Here is a 21240-nt window from a genome sequence, read left to right as displayed (position 1 = left end):
GCTCCCGGATTCTGAGGGTAAATCCTAAACCCCGCAGGGTTGGGTCCCAAGACAAAGAGGACGTAAACCCGCGACCTTCCTAAAAGGGGAAGAGCTAGAAAACGTATATATACAGCTTTCGTTATCCTGGCTAGGAAAATCTCACACGTAAATATACAGCCGTCGTCTCCCGGGTCAGGAAACGTCCACATGTATAATAATAATAATAATAGGTTTATTTGTCCAGCAGACACATACACAGTATTACAAATAAATGGTAGGTGTATAGGACACGTCACAAAATAAAGCATATAATAACATCAAATAGTCACACACTTGGATAAATATTCATTTACACTATAGTAGCACTCATCAACCAGATAATGAAATAACTTTTTCTTAAACTGTGGAACACTTGTTCATTTTTTAAACTTTTTCGTAGGTTATTAAACACTTTAGTACACATAGATACTGGCCCTTTGGTCACCATAGACAGGTTTGTGGAAGTGACATGTATGTCTTTGCATCTTCTTGTGTTGTGGCAGTGATATCTGTCATTTAATATAAAGTCATTCTTGTTCCTAATTACATATAGCGCTGCATGATAAATATTAGAGATGTGCGAATAGTATCCGCGAATACTCGAATACTAGAAAGTATTCGATATTCGAGATCTCGAATAGTTATGCCAAGATACCGTCTCGAATACCTCGAATACTTTGAATTTCGCGTCATACACTGTCGCTCGCACGTCGTTGGTAGTTGACTCGGAAAAATGAAGAGAACTCTAGTCGCTTAGTGCATGCAGCACCGTTTTAGGCAAGCTGACGAACTACATAAAATTCGAGTGTTAGAGCGGTCAGAGCAGTGAAAAGAGTTCGACGTGGGGAACTGAAATTGATCCGGTGAAAAAAATCCGAAAATCCCAGGTGTCCCCCATCAGGAGAACCTCAATGCCGTGGGATAGCAACATCGGCGCATTTCCCACGATCCACTATCCCCCTCCATTCAGCATTCACTCCACCCAATCTGACGATTTCCTCTTCTCTGAAATCAAACAAAAGGTCCCAGCTCGTGCAGGGATCGTATTACGAAGACCTTAGCTTTGAAAAATTATCAAGTTACCGGAAAATAATAGAATCGCGTTTCACCCTTCACTCTTTTTCCCCCCCTGACCATTTGCTCGCATCCATCTTTTGATAAAAACGAGACGAGGTGTTTACCATGTGCACTTCATGGCTAATAACGACAGGCACTTTTGAATCTTCCCCAGGAGATGAAACTACCATAGGGAGAAACTCAGTGCCGTGGGATAGTGACATTGGCGCATTTCCCACGATCTGCAATCCCCCTCCATTCAGCGTTCGCCCCACCCCCTCCGACGATTTCCTCTTCTCCGAAATCAAACAAAAGGTCCCAGCTCGCGCAGAGATCGTATTACGAAGACCTTAGCTTCGAAAAAAATATCAAATTACACGAGAACAATAAAAACGTGTCTCACGCCCTCCCCCCTCTACTCACCCACTGGCCTTTTTTTGCTTACCTGCTTCGAAGTTCCCCATTTCTGGAGGTCAACTGCTGCATGAGTCATCTACTAGCCCAAAAGTTGTCTAACAATGACTTTCGGCAATTGATATTACACTTTTACTGGATTGAAATATTAGTAATGTTCGCGTTATTTAAAAAAGAATAAGACCAAACACGACATATTTCTGAGTTTATTTAAGCATTTTACGCAGGAAAATAAATGCCGGAAAGACAAAGAAATACGACGGAGGCATAGCATTTTGGCATAATGCTCAAATAGGGTGGTTTCCTATTATTATTTTATTGCCTAAATCTAAAGATTATTACTCCTGGAGTACGTATTTATCGCTTTTAGATTTTTATTAGACGATATCTATTTTGGCGATTAAATGAAAAGTGAAAAATTTCAAGCGCGCGAAAATGCGACGGGTAAGTATGAATGCCGGGAAAAACTCCGCGTGACGTTGTTCTGCTTCCCGTTGCCGCGAGTGAGGTGACCTTGGGGTGAGGTTCTGGGCGCTGATACGACGCAGGATGCTAGCAGGTAGCTGAGTACCATGCTAGCTGGTAGCAGTTGGCTTAAATAAGGATTATTAATACCTCATCAAATGAAGGAAACTTTGCGACCTTAGGCAGTGTTAATAGGTGATTATTAAGACCATGTTTCCCTGAGCTCTGTGCCTCATGCATGCATTGCTAATCTCAGACGGTGTAAAACTCCTATCTACTCATATAGAAACTAGGTCACTGTGACGTCACGTGGAGTGGCATCGCATGGGCGCCAATCTGGCCTTTTTCAAATGAGGATAAAATTGACAATTGCCATTTGTATAAACCGGTATTTCTAAAACCAAATAATTTGTATATTATTAATATACTAATGGTGGGCACCGAATCACAATCAATGCCTTTCATTTTCTTTGATGAAGGAAACTACCCTATTGTTTACATAAAATTAAAATATTCCATCAATCAGCTAAATTCCTGTTTGAATCCTTTAAAGGAAATCACAATTACTCGCCAAAATCTTGGGTTTTCTGCTGCATAGGCGACCTAGTCAAACATTCCCGCATTCATCGTTTAGTATTCGAGGTATTCGAATATTCGAGCAATGATTTGATATTTTAATTCGAGAAATCTGCTATTCGACCCATCCCTAACAAATATACACACAGGGCACAGTCAATACACCCAGGTACTTAAAAAGGGGTCGACAGTGTGCACGATAATGCACTCTACACATATTTCTTATTATTTTTTTTTTGATTAAAAATACCCGGTTCAATGAGGATGATGATCCCCATAGAACAATGCCATATGAAATTACAGAATAGAACAGGCCATAATATACCATTTCTAATACATCTATGCTAACAGTGTATTTTAACACAGATATCTGATAGTAAACAACATTAATCTTTTTACATATCTGGTTGATATGTTTGTCCCATTTAAGATGAGGGTCAACATATAACCCTAAAAATTTTAGATTTTCCACCACTATGATATCTCCTATCTTACTCTGGGATAAAAGATCATTCGGCAAAACTTGTCATGGGGAAAACATCATCACTTGTGTTTTGCCATTATTGAGGATCATGCCATTCCTGGTACACCAGTCATTCATTGCCTTAATCACCAGTTCACCAGAGTGATACAGATTATTCAATTCTTTATGGGAATTCATAACACTCACATCATCAGCATATAAGACACATTTATTGTGCTTAGATGTTAAATTCATGGGGAGGTCATTTATAAATATTAAGAAGAATATGTACTGGGCCAAGCACTGACCCCTGTGGCACTCCTTTAGCAACTTGTTTTGAAGATGAGTAAGAGAAATTGCCAGCATTATTGAGAACAACCTTCTGTCTTCGATTAGTTAAGTAAGTCTTTAGCCAATTTAGAGCAACACCTCTTATGCCCAGCAGCTCACATTTTGTCTACCATATCAAAAGCCTTACTTAGGTCAAAATATATCCCCATTACTTTGTTTTTTAAGTTTATTTCATTTAAAATATAACTAATTGCATCAAAGAGGGCTTGTTCAGTTGATTTCCCTTTTCGAAATCCAAATTGATTGCTGGATAGGAGGTTTTGGCTTTCTAGATAGTCAATTAATCTTCTACAATAGATATACTCAAATACTTTTCCAAACTGGGGAATTATGGATATTGGCCTATAATTACTCACTGTATGTTTATCAGTTTTGTTCTTAAGGACTGGGACAACCTTGGATTCCTTTAAGGCTTCAGGATATATACCATCAGAGAGAGATTGATTAATCAGGAACAGTAGAGGAGTTAGGATTAAGCTCTGAGAATCTTTGATAATTTTACCAGGGACTCCATCTATATATACGTGTATGTAGGGAAAAGGTTAAAAAGAAAGAATTGGGAGAGGTCCTACGTTGAGGACGGACAGGGGACATGTTTGTGGGAGATGGAAAATAGCAAAACTGTGAATTGAAGAAATCAGCAATTTTTTGCGGATTATCCACAGCATTACCACTGAAGTTAATGCTGGAATTTGAGGTACCAACAGAAGACTTATTTAGCTGGTGAATAACTTTCCACGTATCCCTGACAATGTTGTTTGAGTTCCCTAAGTATTTGCCAATTGCTGCCTTTTTCTCCAAGACAACACAGTTCTTGAAATCCTTGACGGCATTATTATAAAGACTACGGAGGGATGTATCAACGTATCAACGTCTTCACTAAGATTAACCTCATCCCAAGCTTCAAGAGAGAGGCAGTGGGTGAACTCAGTGATATCATCAATAGAGAATATACGCCTGGAAACATACACTGGCATGGGTTTAACACTTAGTATAGATTCATAAAATAGACTCAGTAGAAGACCAAAGTGGTTGGAAAACCCTGCACATACAGTTTTGCAGGAGACAGATGAAGGAGAAACATCAGAAATGAAATAATCAATAAGTGTACTTGAGTTAGAGGTAACTCTGGTAGGTAGGTTATTAACCCATTACCGGCCGAGTAAAGAAATACTTGAAAATATATAACTTTTTCTCATCAATTTACCTAATAACATGCTAAATAAGGTAAATTGAAAATATGGGCCTTCAAAAAAATTTGCTTATGGTTAAAAAAAAATGTTGCGTTTTCGCAACGTTGGCCGAATCCGGTATCTATAGGCAGTTCTGCAACCCGCAATACATTACATTGCTGTCTCATAGGAATATGCAGTTTTTACTGTCGGATATAATCCTATACCTTTTTATGCCACGTGCATGACAAATATTGTCATATTGGGTAAATAAAATCCTTAGATATTATCTTTCCAGGGAGATGTTTTTGTCATTTGACCTAAATCCACTATAAAATAGACATGCTTTACGGTTTGAAAGAAATAGTCAAAGCGAAAATTTTCTCTGAAGAGCATGCATTTCACATTTTTTTATTGACTTTAATTTTATCATTGCAGATTAAATTACAACAATTAATGGCTAATTATGAAATACTCAAGCATTTTGGGTGCAATGGAACATAAAATTTCGAACATTCATACATGGTTTGGCTTTTACACTGTTTCGGCAACTACTGGATTTTTTGGCCAAATTCGTCCTTTCATGCTTCAAGAGTCCGCGATGAATTACATGGCCTAACTTTTTCGATTTTTATGGACGCAAATTGTATAGGAGTACGTCATCTACTGACTGATTCACTTCACTTATTAGATGCGTCCCGGCTAGATACGATTTGAAGTCTACCAGTGAAATTTACTTCCGTTGCATAACCTGTACAATCTCCTGGCGTTAGTGCAAACACTGTTGATAAGCTAGGACCTTTTTTCCCCTAAATTCTAATCCGGTAATTTGCATTTGCCATATCAAGTAGGCCCACACCTCCCATGTATTTATCATACTCCCCAATAACACGAATAGTATTTTATTTTATTAAAATAGAATAGTATGTGAAATAGTATTTTCTTTTTCCTGCTGAAACTTTTCCCTATGCCCAATGGAAGCGAAAAACTTGTATTTCTGTCTACAGGGACAATCTAGTTATCATTCCATCGAACAATACTAAGACCTTCGGCTTTATCAAATGTTTGTTTTCATGTTCCTCTCGGTTTCATGTCGATGGTTTTATTATATTCTATCAGGCACTCCTCCGTTATATTTTCATGGATGGCTCCAGTGACAAATAATCTTTTTCTTTCAAAACAATGAATAGCTTAAGATAAAAAGAAGTTATTGAAAAACATACGATGATTTGAGGGATCAGGGATATACTTGAGAAATTCTAGAACAACACTTGCTTCCAAGCCTAAATTTCGATGGAAGTACTTTTCTATCACCTGGTTGAACCCTAAAACCGTCCGAATAACATAAGCATCAAAGTTAAAAGCAAAATCTGAAAAGCTTGTTTTAAAAGAACATTTATGCACTGCAGTGACCAAAGTAAGGTACCACTTGCTCATTATTTCAAAATTTATGCGCAAATATTCCGTATTGTAATAATTTTTATTTCAAGTCGTCAAATTGAGGTCATAATTTACAAATCTGTCATTTTTGTCCAGACAGGAATTATCTGAAAAGTGGAGATTATTTTTTATTTATCTATATGTTTTATATGTTCTATTTACCTATATCATAGAGTAAGTATATTCTAGAGGGCTCACGGCATAGGGGGAAATCGTATCGACAGTTTTAATTCTCAAAAAGCGGGAAGATGGCACGACAGTAGCTAGCCAGAGGCGAGAGAGATCGCTTCAAGGTCAACTCGCCTATCCCCTTCCCTTCCCGCTCCCCCTCTTCCTGACTCAGTCCCCCGAGCCCCAAGCATCGAAGGAAGGGAACAAGATGTTTATATCGGCCTGATAGAGCATAGGAGGACAGGCGGCGCACAATGGCCCAGATCGCGAAAAAGTTGGACAAAAATCAGATTTTCGTTGGATGTCTTTGAAAATTGCTCTTTACACGTTTTTTGGCATGCTATTTTCATTTCTGCAGTTATTTTCACGAAAAAATATTATTTTAGGCGATGCGTGGAACTTTAACTTATTAACTGGCCAATTGTAACGCTGACTGCATAGACGAACCCAAATCATGATAAAACATGAAAATAAATGATAATTAGTTATAAAGTATGAGTTAATGATCTTTGAAATTAGTCAATAAACAAAAAAGGCTAAAAGTAGGGTTTTTGGGTTCATTGACTTACGTTAAAGAGGTGCGATTTCCAGATTTCGAGAGGTTCTTCTGTATGGACTAAAAGTAATTTTTAAATAAATGTCAAAATAGTATTTAAGTGACTCTTTCATTCTCATATAAGCATGGTTAATGATTTATAACTTTACGAATTATGTATTATAATTATTCATCATCAGATTCTTCTCAATCCCACCCATCCCTCTCCTCTTCGCATTCGCTCGCAGAATTTTGAGACTCATGCAAGACCAAGAGATCACGAACCTCCTGCGAAAGACCTTTAAGGCCCCGACATTTTTCAGTCAGTTCCTCATGTGCTAATAAAAGGGTCCGATGTCAGGATCAGTCACCGGAAAATATTCTCATTCGTATGAATTCGAGATATTTTTCTCGCGTAATGCTCGCGGTATTTTCTAATATCTTTATGGCGAGATTCCTGGGCTTCCTCTGACAGTTCTCCATTAGGAAGAAGAGCCAACTCGATAACATCTGCACCATGTAGAAATACTTCGTGCTCCATGGGTGGCATGTAAAACCATCCATAATGTCTCACAAAATTATCCGCTGTATCTAAGCAGAACTTCTTAAATTTTACCGGATCAATCAAAAATCTGCAAGACAGAGATCTCAAACTAGTTGAGAATTGAAAGATTAACTCTTCTTCTACTCCTGCAAATTAATTGACTTCAAGCAGCTTCGTTTTCCTAATTTTGGAGCGCGTAGTAACATCAGTGAATTGGTTACTTGGCCTACCCCCTTGTATATCGGAAGTACCTGTTAAAAAATAAGACTACTAGAACAATATCCCAGGGGACCCCATGTCACCATTAAAATACTAGGAAAATACGAACCCGAGGTGCTTGGAAGGTTGCGAAATACATCAGGGAAATCAACAATTTTGTCCAACCATTTGCCATTCCTCTAAAAAACAAAAGAGATTGATCGTGAACTAGCTCACCATCTTCTCTCGTCGGAATAAAGAAATTTCATGTTCAAAAAATTAATAAGCTCAAGTTTTGCCTTTCATCTCCGTGTAATCTGAAACAACCCCCTAGATATGCATTCAAATTCCTTTTTCGAGCAACTATGGTTTTCTCTTTTTTCTCCAGGATTTTTCCGTGCAGTTCTCGCCGCGTAAAAGTCCATGAAATTTTTGACAGTCAACAATAATTACACAGATTTGTAAAAAGCTACACAACAGTCTTCTTCCTACAAAGTTTAAATATAAAATAGAAGGGAAAATATGAAAAATAGTGCTGTGCCTCGTCTCAGACCAATTTAAAAAAACGGAAACTAGAAACGGAAATAAATGAAACATAGTATGCCTACTCGTATGTGGTTGTCAGGAACTAATAAATCACTGAATCACATTTCTTTAGTTATCACAACACTATAACTTCTGTGTGAGATCACTGTTAAACACAAAAACTGTGGCCAAAATAGGACTTCTCAATTAGTAATGGGTATGTGTTCACATTGGCAGAAAAGGAGAAACTGAAGGGTAACAAAATGTTTTGACCGCTATTTGGACGGGGTTAAAAAGAAGAGCCATGAAAATGTGGCTATTCCCCCAGGTAACTTGTAGGGGTAGGGTTGGACCCGTAAAGAGAATGTGAAATATTTAAGTAAATGAAAGGTCGTAGCACTTTTCCACAAGAACAAGAATTCTTGTGGAAAAGTGCTACGACCTTTCATTTACTTAAATATGTCTAACTTCCACCAATTGAAGCCTGAATCTGTTGAACTTATTCAGAATGTGAAATGTTTAGATTTTGTGCGAAAATGCAATGCCATGAAATAGCGGCGGACCTGCAATACAACCCGTCCAAAAGGAGGCGGGTGGAGGGTAAAGACCTCATCTATTAACAAGTGTAGCTTCAACTGCAAGTCAGACCACCTCTAGGAAATTAACTCAAGTTGGGTGGTGCTCCAAGTTAAGATAACATAAGGTCCCGACTAAGGACCACTTCCCACGTCCCTAAGGTCCGGCATGTGTTCGGTAGACGGGTCTCTTGCCACTTCGGATTGAAAGAAAGGGAAGCCGGCCGGTCTACTCACATAAGCCATATCCGTCCTCAATAATCTATTCTTCTTAAGGGAATTCGACGTCGGTGTGGTCGTGAGTGGAATTCCCCTTGCATTGACGTTTTGACTGCTATGTGTAGTCACTCGACTCTCACCGGCTAGCGAAGATCGATGGGGAAGTGGCGAGACGGGTCGCGCGAGGGTCTCCGTGCCTCGGCCCCGGAATTTTGGCCATTTGGGCAAAGCGACTCGAGAAATCCTTTAACCCAACGAAGCACGCAGGCCTTAGAAACGTCGGGGTTTCGCACAGCATCGTATTCGGAAGAGCAGGGCCTAGTCATTGAATGAGAAAGAGACAGATGTTTTAAGGGCCGACCCGGTTTTGACGGGCCCCCGGGCGGAAGATGTCCCGGCGATCGTGGGGGGGATCGCCTGGGAAAAGTTTGTGCGACTTTGGGAGAAATTACTTGTCTCAAGCAGACTTCCCGGCAATTGGTGGGTAGTCGGCCGGGAATATTCATATAATTCTCAGTTGTCGCGATTCGAATCATTTCCCCAACCTTAACTTTCCTGGCTTATTGGATATCTGAAAATTCATTGATAGTTATTGCAAGTTTGTTCAACCTTCTTTCCGTCTGCATCTCATCCTCTGACACCTCCATACTTACGCGAACAATTTTTAAGTAGTCATTAAATGATACAATGAAGGTGTCATGCCTTCATATGTTTCTCTATGACCCATTCTTGTTTTTTTCTTAAATAAAACTAGCATGCTAGCTCACTCTTGCCCATTCTCATGACGTGCTCCCACTTCTTTCCCAAATTAGGGGTGTTGCGGAATCTATGTAGAGAGATAGCTTTTGTCTCACACTGGTCGGTGCAATCATAAACACCGCACATTTTGTTGCTCATGAACTTTTCCTTCTAAGTTTTTCATCATAATGCCATTGATATTCGGCTAAACGGTATAGTGCTGGCCGGCTAACGTTTCACACGAACAAGCGTACTAATGCATTCGATCCTCCATATTCGGCCATGACACCTAATTTAGTGCTGTCACCTGGATTCCCTTCCAGATGCAATTGTCAATAAGAACAATGACGCTTTCAATAAGAACATAAAACTCGGGTATTCGCAGGTTATCGTTCCACACAAACAAACGTATTAAAGTGGGCGATCCTCCCTATTCGGCCATGACACCTAACTTAGTGCTGCCACCTGGATTTCCTTCCATTTGCCAATACCTGTGAAACACTACAGCTGCCCGTTTCTATCACTATTATTTTAGGATAAGGGCCTTATTTTAGCAACTGCTAGATTAGGAGAGGAAAAATGTGATTTAAATGCACGTTTACGGCACTAATCATAACATCTTCTCAACCACAATATCCATCTAATTATTAATAATATATTCACCACGGGAATAAACTGCGTCACGTTTGTATCCTGCCGTTTCATTCTGCCCCCAACCTTGCTGATAAGGGACATGCAAATATCCTCACTTATCGTCAATTATTATCGATAATATACGGGAACATCGGCGACCAACTCCTTCTCCATCATGTTTAGCATGCTTATTCCAACCATTCATACCCCCTTTTCCAGCCAAGGCCAAGCTCAGCATTTCTTCTGTTTTCTTTTTTTCGCCTCTTCAATATTCAAGAGGCCTGTTCAGACAATTTCGCTTGCTAAAAAAGACAGAATCCTTCACTTCCATAAGCTTCCAAATTTGTTTACATAAATATCGTCTTTTTCCTTTTCGTCCAAATGATATGCATCGTGGGACACCCCCGTCCAGTTGCATCAAAATATTTGCACCGTTTGACCGTGGGACACCGGCTTAACCTATGTGGCCTCTGTTTCAGCGCTAGGCGATGCTTTTTGTCAAGGGCCCTGTGAATTGTTGGTTTCATCCTATTGGATGAAAATTTAGAACCTGCCCTATCCATTTGGACAAAACGGTGTTTTGTACAAATGATAGTACCAAAAGCCAGTTGGATGAAATTTTGACGGTGGGACAGGGTGCGCATTAGTTGCATTAAATTTTGAAGCAAATTTGACCGTGGGATATCGCACAGTGGGCGGAAATCGGAAAAAGCCGGACAAAATTACAAAATGACTTTTTTTGAGTTATAAACTTAAAACTTCGCAGGTATACTCAAAACTGATTGAAATTTAAGGATATGCAATTCATTTGACAAAGATCCTACCCGATTCTGAGATACACAGGCTTAAACGTGAGCAACGTTCCATGAAAACGCCCGCCTTCAATTTTCTCTGAAAATCTTCGTGGTAATGTTATTGAAACTGTATGGGTTTTAACGCACAGCATTCACCGTTTTTATGCTTTTATTCAAGACACCGATTCTCAAATGGTCTGTGGTGAAGACAGTGGAAGTATTTTAGCCGAGGTGAGTTCACGTTTCATTGCAGTTCATTTCGTTTTCACTGGATACGATCGAAGACTATGCTTCTTTTAAAAGCGTTCACACTTCGAAAAAGTGACTTGTTTTCCCGGGAATCATACAAAAGACCTACCAGAAAGATACCAGCTGAGACTGTTATACCTTCTGTACTCTCCGATCCCTCAACCCCAGGGTTTTACTGCGAAAACGGACGTTTTATGACACCGCGGAGCTGTGCCTAAGACCGTCTTAACGGGGTATGTCTACGGGAACATCTAATAAGAATATTTGTATAAATTTGTACTATTTCAAATTTCTCTAAAACATGAAGCCTTGTGCCATTACTGAAGGGGTGAAGAAAATTATGGTTGAAAATGACAAGAATGAAAAGTCTGTACCAAATGTTTGGCGAGAAGTGATGTTTCATCCCAATTTCCTGCACTTTCTATGTTCTTTCATTCTGATAATAAAACTTCTGCCTGTTTGACCAATGAAACTCAAGTTGCATCAGTGGCGGATACAGATGGGGGGCGCGCGCCCCTCCCTTGCGGGTCCGGCCGTATTGGCAAACATGGCAGAACCACGATTGTGACTTTTTTATATCATAAGATGGCATTGTCTTATATATGTGTATAATTACATTAATTAAAATTTTATTTTACTCTGCCTGTGACTTGATTATTTTTTATTGCGATATCGCGATAAAAAGTAAAGGCAATTCAATATATCTTTTGCGCCCCCCCCCCCCCTTGAGTGTTTTCTGTATCCGCCCCTGAGTTGCATGATTCACAATTAACTTTGTAAATGCCGGATTGATGGATGGGTTCTATTTTGTCTTTGTCACGACACAGAACTTCACCGAGAGTGCAAGGGTTGTAGAAAGAAACATAGAATTTATTTTTGGGGAATTTGTTTGCAAGCCTGTTGGAAAGGTCTCCCACAAAAAATGACCGGCACCAATTTTTAGAATTCTCTGTGATGGCGGAAGGGAGCAAAGCTGAGAAATAGCTCGCGTTTTCATCTTTCTCTGAAGGATTTTAGTTAAAGTATTTAAGCTGTAGCCATTTGAAATTGCAATTGATTTCATTGTGGAAAGTTCACAATTGAAATTGACTGCATTTAAAGGTAGATTGACCTATCTATGTAACATTAAATTGAATGTAACATTTTGCGATGCATGAGATCTTATTACGGATTAGCACACTGTTCTTTTTTTCTGCTTTGGAAATAATCAAATCTCCTTCGTTTATCTTCTAATTGAATGATCAAAATCAACTTGTTTGTGATTAATTTTCATACGGTGAGATTTACTTGGATTAGCAAAAGTAATATAATTATATATATCGCACAATTTTGTTTTCCTACATTCTCGCGCCGGAGGGCTACTTTCACGTCGACTCCGTCGAAATTTTTTACATCAGATGGAAGTCTTTTAACCTTCTAAAAACACATCACTAGTTTTTACTCGTCAGGACATGAGTCCCCAACAATGGAGGAAAATGAGGATTACACCTCGGGAAAACCATTGCTAGGTGACATTTCAGCCACTCAGAGGAAGTATCTCCGGAAAGGCTCGTCAATAGGTCTGTTACAGTTCGAAGTTTGGACTTAAAACTTTATGTTGCATGATCTCTGCCTTCTCTTCGGGTTTCCACCGCGTCCGTTGCCTTTTGGCGAGAACAGTTTCGACAAAAGCCAACGGACGCGGTGGAAACCCGAAGAGAATGCAGAGATAATCTGATCAACGCCGCGAAAATCTTCGAACCTACTTTATGTTGCAAGATTATTATAAATCCTGTATTAGAGTTGAAAATCTGTATTTAAATGAATAACTCGTCATCAAAGACAAAAAAATAGGTTTTGGTTTGTTAAATTGTGTACGAAAAGCAATCAATATCTAATATACATAGAATCAAATGTTTTATAACAATTAATGAATGGACAACTCAAGATTCTAACGCAATAACATATTTTAGCCTACGGATTAGGATTCCCCATGAGGCCTACGAAGCAAATTTTGCTTGCAGTTTCGATTCACTAAACTGCATAATAAGAGGTTTAATTCCGAAAAAGGGGAGGGCGTATAATTTTGAATCGCCATATTTTTCTAGTGCCGCAACAACTTACAATCGGAATATGCCAAAAATACTCCATTCGATATTCCTGTATAAATGCTCACCGCGTAAAATGTATCTTTGGATATTTAGTTTTTCGGCCCCTGGGAGAAGGGATTCATTCATATAATGAGGCAAGAATTTAAGCAATGAGTGAACCCGGGCTCAATTGCAGCCGCTATTTGTTTTACTTTTAAGAACCTCAACTAAATGCTAACGCTTAAAATAAAACTTTCCTCAAACGACAATGCGTCTTGTTATTGACGAGACGACGATTATCACAACTATGATCAGAATAAGGTCTCAAGGAAAGACAAAAACATGCATTAGATGATCCTCTGCCTCATACGTAAGACCCGAAGTAGAAAAATGGTAGAGCCGAAAGAAACCTTTCCATTTTCGACGTGGTAACAGAATGGGCCATTACTCATCCCGCTATCGAGCAAGCAAATCAAGGTCACCGACCACCCCTATTCCCAAAAATGCTATTGCTGATCCATACCTCTTTGTGTTCGTTTGAAGCTGCGCGCTTAAGAATTCATTACCAAATACTTTTAAGCTTTAGTTACCAACTGTGGTGAAGAGGCTATGACCGTTAGCGAAAGGCAAACAGTGCATTGTTTTTCAGTGTAGGGATCCTATCTCGCATTCCTATTTTATTGTAATATTCCGGCACTTGGTGTTGCAAATAACATTTACACTTCACCAAAGTGAGGTATTTCATAACTGAAGTTCTGAAGCACACCACTCGAAATGTATTTCATTCTATATGTTGATTGTTCAATGAAGCGATGAACATCAATAAGATTTATAAGTCTCTTGAAGGGAAAAAATCTTCCCTCACGGAAAATCTCTTCCTCGTCAAAACAACAGCTCACCTCGCTAACCTATCTGATGGCAAAACGATATGCTTGGGAGGCGGAAGCTTTCAGCGTGGACCCAGGCCAGAAAGGAAAGCCTGACGAGGTGCGTTCATTAAAAATTCATAACTCCCCTTGTAATCGAGATAAAGTTATAATTCTTTCACCAAAAATAAATTTATAGTTTTGTTCAAATTTCATACGCAGCATATATGGACCTATATCGTAAGATACGAAAGTTAGCAGGCGATTGATTTTTACCCTGCAAAATTCCAGATTTTTCGTCCGAAAGATATATAAACACACATAACAACGTTGAAACTGAGTTATGAACAAATTAAAGTTTACCAGTATGGAAAAAAATGTACTATAAACATTTCCTGCAAGTTTCAACTTTATAGTAAGAACAGTCTGCCGGAAAATGGATTAGGAATATAAACTCGGAAAAGTCAAGTAACTAGCCGAAATTCGATAAAATATTTTTTATAACAACTGTTATAAACAAAATCGAATAATTAATGTCTCCACCTAACGTAGCAACCCTTTCTGCTTCAGAATATATTTTTAGACTTGTGGAACGAGCAAATTAAAAAAATTGCCAAAATTCTTCTAGTGACATCTGGTTAATCGCTCTAGAACTACACCAAAAACGTATACGATTTTTGTACGTGTGGTGAGCTCTCTATATATACTTACTCTATGCCTATATATTTATTTATATGTTTTGGTTCAATCATTTCCGAACCAAATCTACGCCTTATCGTCTGCATTCACCCAATATCCTGTTGTGGAAGTCGGTGATATCGCTGAATCGTGAAGTAAGGAAGGACTGATAGAATGGATCGGATTGAATGTACAAAGTTCTGTGTTCCATTGCACCCAAATGCTTTCACGTAATTCATAAATAGTCATTATTAGTTGTTATTCAATCTGCTGTGATAAAAATGTCAATTAAAAACTGGAAAATACGTTATCTTCTGTAAAAATATTCACTTTGACTAATTTCTTTCAAGCCGTAATGCATCTCTATTTTATATTGGATTTAGGTTAAATAATGCAGCATCTCATTGGAAATATAATATCTAAGAATTTTAATTATCAAATATGACGATATCTGTCAAATACGAGTCATAAAAAGGCGTAGGATTATATCCGACAGTAAAAACGGCATATTCCTATGAGACGGAAATATGTGGTAATGCGGGTTGCATAACTGCCTATAGATACCGGATTCGGCCAACGTTGCGAAAACGCAACATTATTTTCCGGATCTGATTTTCGCTAAATGTTGACTACCTGACGAAATATAAGCTTTAATATCTATTAATTGAAATTTCTACGTCCACATGAACGAATAAAAAACTTAATAAAGGGAATAGTTACTCTTAGGAAAAATTATTTATCTTGCTTAACCAGAGACTAGAAAATTGACGCTTTTTGAGTATTTCTATAAATATCGAAAAATTTTTTAAATGTCATTATAATCTCACTAAAAATCAGTTTAAATACATTTTAATCGAAAAAGGCGAATTCTAAATTAATAAAATTCGATTGAAACATTTTTTTTGCATTTCTCAATAATGTTGCGTTTTCGCAACGTTGGCCGTAAATGGGTTAATAACATGTAAACCGAAAGAAGCCAACAAGGTGATGAGCTCATGTTTAGTAGAGGAGTCATTCATGAAATTAATATTTAGGTCACCAAATAGCAATACACCTTTGACATTTCTGTTGCAGACATATTGGAGTGTATCACTGAGAGCATGAAAAAAGTCGGAGGTATCACCATGAGGAGAAAGATACACTACTAGAATTGCATACACTGATGAGTTCAGCATAAACAGAGAAACGGCACATTCAAAAGTTTTATTGATGCAATTATTTGAATGCATGCTCTTAACATCACAACCTATTATGGCATAAATGGAAACACCACCACATTTAAAAGTATCACGACAGTAATAAGAGATTAGATTGTATCCGTTAACGTTATAAGCATTGATTTCATCTCTAGATAGCCAATGCTCACATAGAACAAGGATATCAACACCTTGGCTATGAGCAAATTGCTCAAGTAGTAATCCATTTGTCGAAAGGGATCGTATATTGATATAGAAAAAAGTTATAACCGAGGGAGCTTCATTGGTAGCACCTTTAATAGGTTGTAAACCATGATCACTTAAGTCATTAAGACGACTGCCCTGTAGCCCTGATTGAGCAAACCGTGAGGGAGGCATCTCGTCGGCGTCATGCTGCACTATCCCGGCGACGTTTTTTGGCGAAGCTTGGGAAAAAAATAGTTCCCGAATCAGCATCTTCATGCCAAAATTCGGAACTAAGAAGCTGATCTCAGAGTTCTTTGCTGACTGAAACACGGAGGGAGGCATAATCACCACGAATCACTTTTAATTGCAATGTTATTACAAATTTCTCGTTATTAGGAAGCAAATTGTTGGTCCCGACGAAAAGGCCTATCCAAGCTATAAGAAAACAAACGTTATTATGAAATTTTCGTTTTTACGAAATTAAGAACCACAGTCCCACTTCCGGCGGTTACAAAATGAACTTTATTACAAAGTTCCACAAATAAGCAATGGCATTTAGGTGGATATACACTACGCTAAGTTTTAATAACCGAACCCGTTTCAGTTCTCTTCGTGTACCGTGCCCAAGAGCATCAATTATGGTTCTTTCTTCAGTATGCATGCAACATCATAGAGTAAGCTTCATTCCTGTGGTGTCATGGTTACCCACTCATAACCGCTTGTAAATTGGATGTACAGTTAGTCCTCTTCTTATGCACATTTGATTTAAGAACTATCAGAAATACAAGCATTCAAAAGTTTCAAATTTTGAATGTGGCGCCTTTTGATTTTGCCAATGCTACGCGGTGTGGCGTAGAGGAACTCGCACTTTGGGCACAATCTGAACAAAGTATCATGGAATCCGGTGTGAATTAAGGAACTGTTCAGCGTTTTGCCCATTCTCCCTTACCGCGGAGAGCAATTTTTTCGGCTCCGGCTGCGTCGCATGCCCAGCTAGATCAGTTCGTAATATCGTGAGTTAGAGCACGATTGTGATGCAGTGTTGCATTTTGTAGAATAACCATACTTGTTCATGCCTTTCATACGGTCTGGCCGGCGAGAGTTGCGCGATGACAGCACAATAGGAGGGGCGGATAACCCTACGCCAGCACGGTTTACAGCCAATCGCTGTCCATCAAACGCACCCTTGCCTCATCTCGCAATTTCGTCAACTGCATAGGGCGCACCGAAATAAGCCTGATCCACCAAAACAAACCTTTTCTTCGAATCACCAAAACAAGTGATTCTTCCTGTGGGTCCTAAATGCTCATCGTAACTTCTGGCTCCTTACTACTCAGGACCCTTAGTAGGCGTTTCCCTTCCTTACCTGGCAACCTTGCGTCCTACCCCAGCCTAGACCATTCTACGCGTCATCGGACAACTCTCGGTGGCCGTACTGTAGGTTTATCAATTTAAGAACAAGGTCTTGGAACGCATCCAGTTCGTTTATCCGACTTACTGTATTCGGGAAGATATCAACCCTCGATAGCGTCTTGCCGCATTCTTCTGTTGAGAAACTGAAACGAACTTTTCTGTTAATATATATTTCTGCGTAATTTAACCGCGTTTATTAATTACTGTTTTTTTCAGACGATTCCTAAAAGAAACTTGCATGTAAACTTCCGGTTTTTTGATACCGCAAACTTCGTAATAACGAGAGCCTACCATAGAGCCAAAATATTGCATTGTCTCATTTAAATAATACTAGCTGACCCAGCAAACTTTGAACTGCCTAATAATCACGGAACAGTTTAGTTACACCAACTATGAATCAAGAGCGGCTGTACTGATTTTAATAATTCTCAACTCATTACGTATAATAAAATAATTTAAAAATGAAACAAAATACAAAAATAAGTACTAAAATGGCTTGTTGGAAAGATATTTTCATTATTCAAACTAAACCGGGGATGGGAATCGATTGAGGTATGTTTCCATGGAGTTCTATTGGGTATCTCCCTCCCAAAATGGACTTCCATCTTAAATTCACAGTTCATCTACATCCACACACTACCCCAGAAACCACCTCAAAGGCATGTGGCAGACGGTCAGGACACCAGCTGCTTACTAATAAGAAGGAGATTCTCTAACACAATTACACCAAGCATTTATTAAAGTCCTTTAAGGTTCGGGGGTAAAACGAATTCCCATATCCATATGTTCAGCAAAATATGTATGTATCTCTATTTATTGCTCCTGTCAGACCTCAAGGGTAATGGTCTCCATATCGCTCTTAAAGATGTCTATCCTCAATGGCTCAAGCAATCTAAGCCTAGTGTACAGCCTCCATGTCTCCAGCGGCTCTTGCATTAATTTGCTTAACATCTACATAACTCTGTCTTTATGCCCGTAGCAGCTTTTGATGAATCACTCAGCTTTTCTTTGATTTTTATTCAGTTCACAGATTAAGTCTTTCAACACCAGATCCCATGTGCTCACTACATATTCAAGGCGTAGTCACACTAGGGCAAAATAGCACCTCTCTTTTACTTTCTCATGTGAAAATTTTCCCACAAGGGATCCTAGCTCCTTCAGGGCTCTGCCATACATATTTCTTATATATCGTGTTCCCCATGAAAGGTTCAACGTTACTGTAACTCTGAGGTACTTCACCTTATCTATCCTTTATCCTTTATGCTTGTACCATCCACAGCATGTACATGGGGATAGTTAGATAGCTCCTGTGGTAGTGATGTGCGCAAGAAATCCACCATTGTGCATTTGTTCAGATTAAGTTCAAGCCCTCACTCTCGGCTCCACAAATGAATGTTGATAAAATTCGATGATAGAATTTAAAAGTCAGAGTGATCTAATCTCGAGATAGATGACAGCATTGCCCTCAAATACCTAAACATATTTTAATGCTAATTTGAAAGCATAGCTCATATACATAGATAATGAACAAAAGGGAAAGGATTACGCTTCTGTGTGAGAAACTTGATGTCGCTTTAACCACATCAGAGGTAATTCTGTCAAGAACTACTTTTTGCTTGCAATCACTCCTAAAGTCACATATCGAGTCTACTACTGTTTCGTTTAATCCGCATGATGGTAATTTGTATAAAATTTGTCATCATGTATCATGTCAAAAGCTTTCTTGAAATCCTTCTAAAAATTTCCATTCTCCAGATTTGTGGACATCACCCAGAAAGAGCACGAGCCGTGTTTTCCATGATCTACCTATCTACAGCCATGCAGGAAGTTACGACTGCCCAGAAAGTCATCATATTGCTAATGATGATATGCTCAAGAATCTTGCCAATAATTGATGTTAATGAACTATCCTTCAGACGATGACTTCCTGAATATCATCTCAATGAACTGTACAATCTGTGTTGCTAACTCCTTCAGGTCACGCCAGGGTATTTCCTTAGAACCTGGGGATTTACTATTCCATATCAATTGTAGTTGTTAAGTTATCCTATTGCGTCGTGTACAGATTTCTTTCATCAGTTCCTCAGCAAAAGGGATGTCTAAATTATATTTAGTATCAGCTGTAGTGTATGCACTTTCAAAGTCGGAATATCACATGTTGTCTTTATCAATATTTTGGCTTAGAAGTTTACCATCAAATAACGAATCTACGGTTGAAGATTTTCCCTGAAGCTCTCTCACACTTGACCAAAAAGATTTGGGATTTTCTTATCTTAGAGTGATTTACCAAGTCCTTTTTTTTTTTGAAATTTTGCAGTGATTTTAAGAAAAAAGCACTCTAATCAATTTACTATTTCCATAAGTTCCTTTGATTTTTCACCTAATGTAATCGACTTATGGAAGATATTGTACGGTTTTCTGTTTCCTAAGGTCCCTCCTAACATTGTTGTTGTACCAGTGATGTTCTTTACTATCACAGTTATTTTTTTAAAAATATATTTGCTGATTCCTTCGGGTAAGATTTCCATGATATATCAATGCTTTTATTCTCTGTTTTAGCAACAAAGTCTGTGTATGAAACATTAAGCATCTCGCCAAAGGGTCTAGCAGGTTAAGATGGTGTGATAAGTGCCCCCAGAGATTTTGAAAAATAAAAATCATACACTTAAAGTACATCAAAAATTATGTGTTTCCCCTAAGTTTCAGGCCTTAACAATGGATATTAGCCCAAAAAAAATTGAAACGCGATTTTTATTTTTTTAACCATATCTCCAGTTTTAATTTTTGTAAAATTGTTTTCTTGGTTTTAAAATAGATATAAAAAGGAGATATGAAAATAATCATTTTCGTCAGACGTTGTATTTCTCGAGGCTTGAAGACTAACCTGAAGCTTAACAGTATGGCAATAAGGATTAATTATGATTAGTATTAGTGTGATAGGCAGTGGCGGCGCGTGCGTGTACGCATATTAGCAAGTGCACACCCAAAGATGAATAAATTATTAAAGAAAACGATTCCTTTGTAACGAGAAGGATAAAAATCCTGTCTGCATATGTAAAAAACATGAAGCTCCGAACGCTACAGCTATCTCCTTTTCGAATTCACCGCTCTACAAGTGTGCGATCCCATGGCACCGCGCTGCTCCCATATTCGGTCTATGCGATCGCTTGAGGGTGCTCTGGCGGGACGAGGTAAGCGGGGGAGGGGCGGGGGGAGGGAGGGGGGGGGGGTAATGTACTGTTCAAATGGGTGATGGGAGCAGACTCAAAACGATGCGAGTGCGCACGCGCACATTTTTGGTGAGTGACTCACAGGTAGTGTAGCTGCCACCTACACTGCCCAGGATCCTAGTCTGTTTGTAACAGAGTCATCTGTATGGCCATTTTCTACACTACTTACTCATAGGTAGGGACATGCAAAAGGTGGGGTTATTTTATAGCCAAAAGTGGTGTTATTTTTGCACAAAAGAGATGTTATTTTGCCCTGAAATCAGTGTTATTTTAACGGAAAAATAATTGATGTTGATTGAGAGCCATCCTTCCAGTGGCCCACCTATTGCCCTAAATTTAGGATATTATTGACCGGGAATAATTTAAGCAATAATATACATGGAGGATTGACTGAATTCACCTATTTTACATATTTATCCTTCGCATATACATATATCTAGCTTACATAGAGAGAAATTACTTT

At 38.7% G+C, this 21240-nt stretch overlaps 1 protein-coding gene across 5 annotated transcripts in view; it reads right to left on the bottom strand.

Moving 5' to 3' along the window:
- The window catches only part of LOC124156635 (anaphase-promoting complex subunit 7), a 252895-nt gene that overhangs the window by 195860 nt on the left and 35795 nt on the right, over positions 1 to 21240 (bottom strand). The gene's annotated exons all lie outside the window — the stretch shown is intronic.

Source organism: Ischnura elegans, chromosome 3 (assembly GCF_921293095.1).
Source record: "Ischnura elegans chromosome 3, ioIscEleg1.1, whole genome shotgun sequence".
NCBI classification, from domain to species: Eukaryota; Metazoa; Arthropoda; class Insecta; order Odonata; family Coenagrionidae; genus Ischnura; species Ischnura elegans.
Note: the sequence above shows the minus strand (reverse complement) of the source record. Positions and strands in the feature narration are given on the sequence as shown.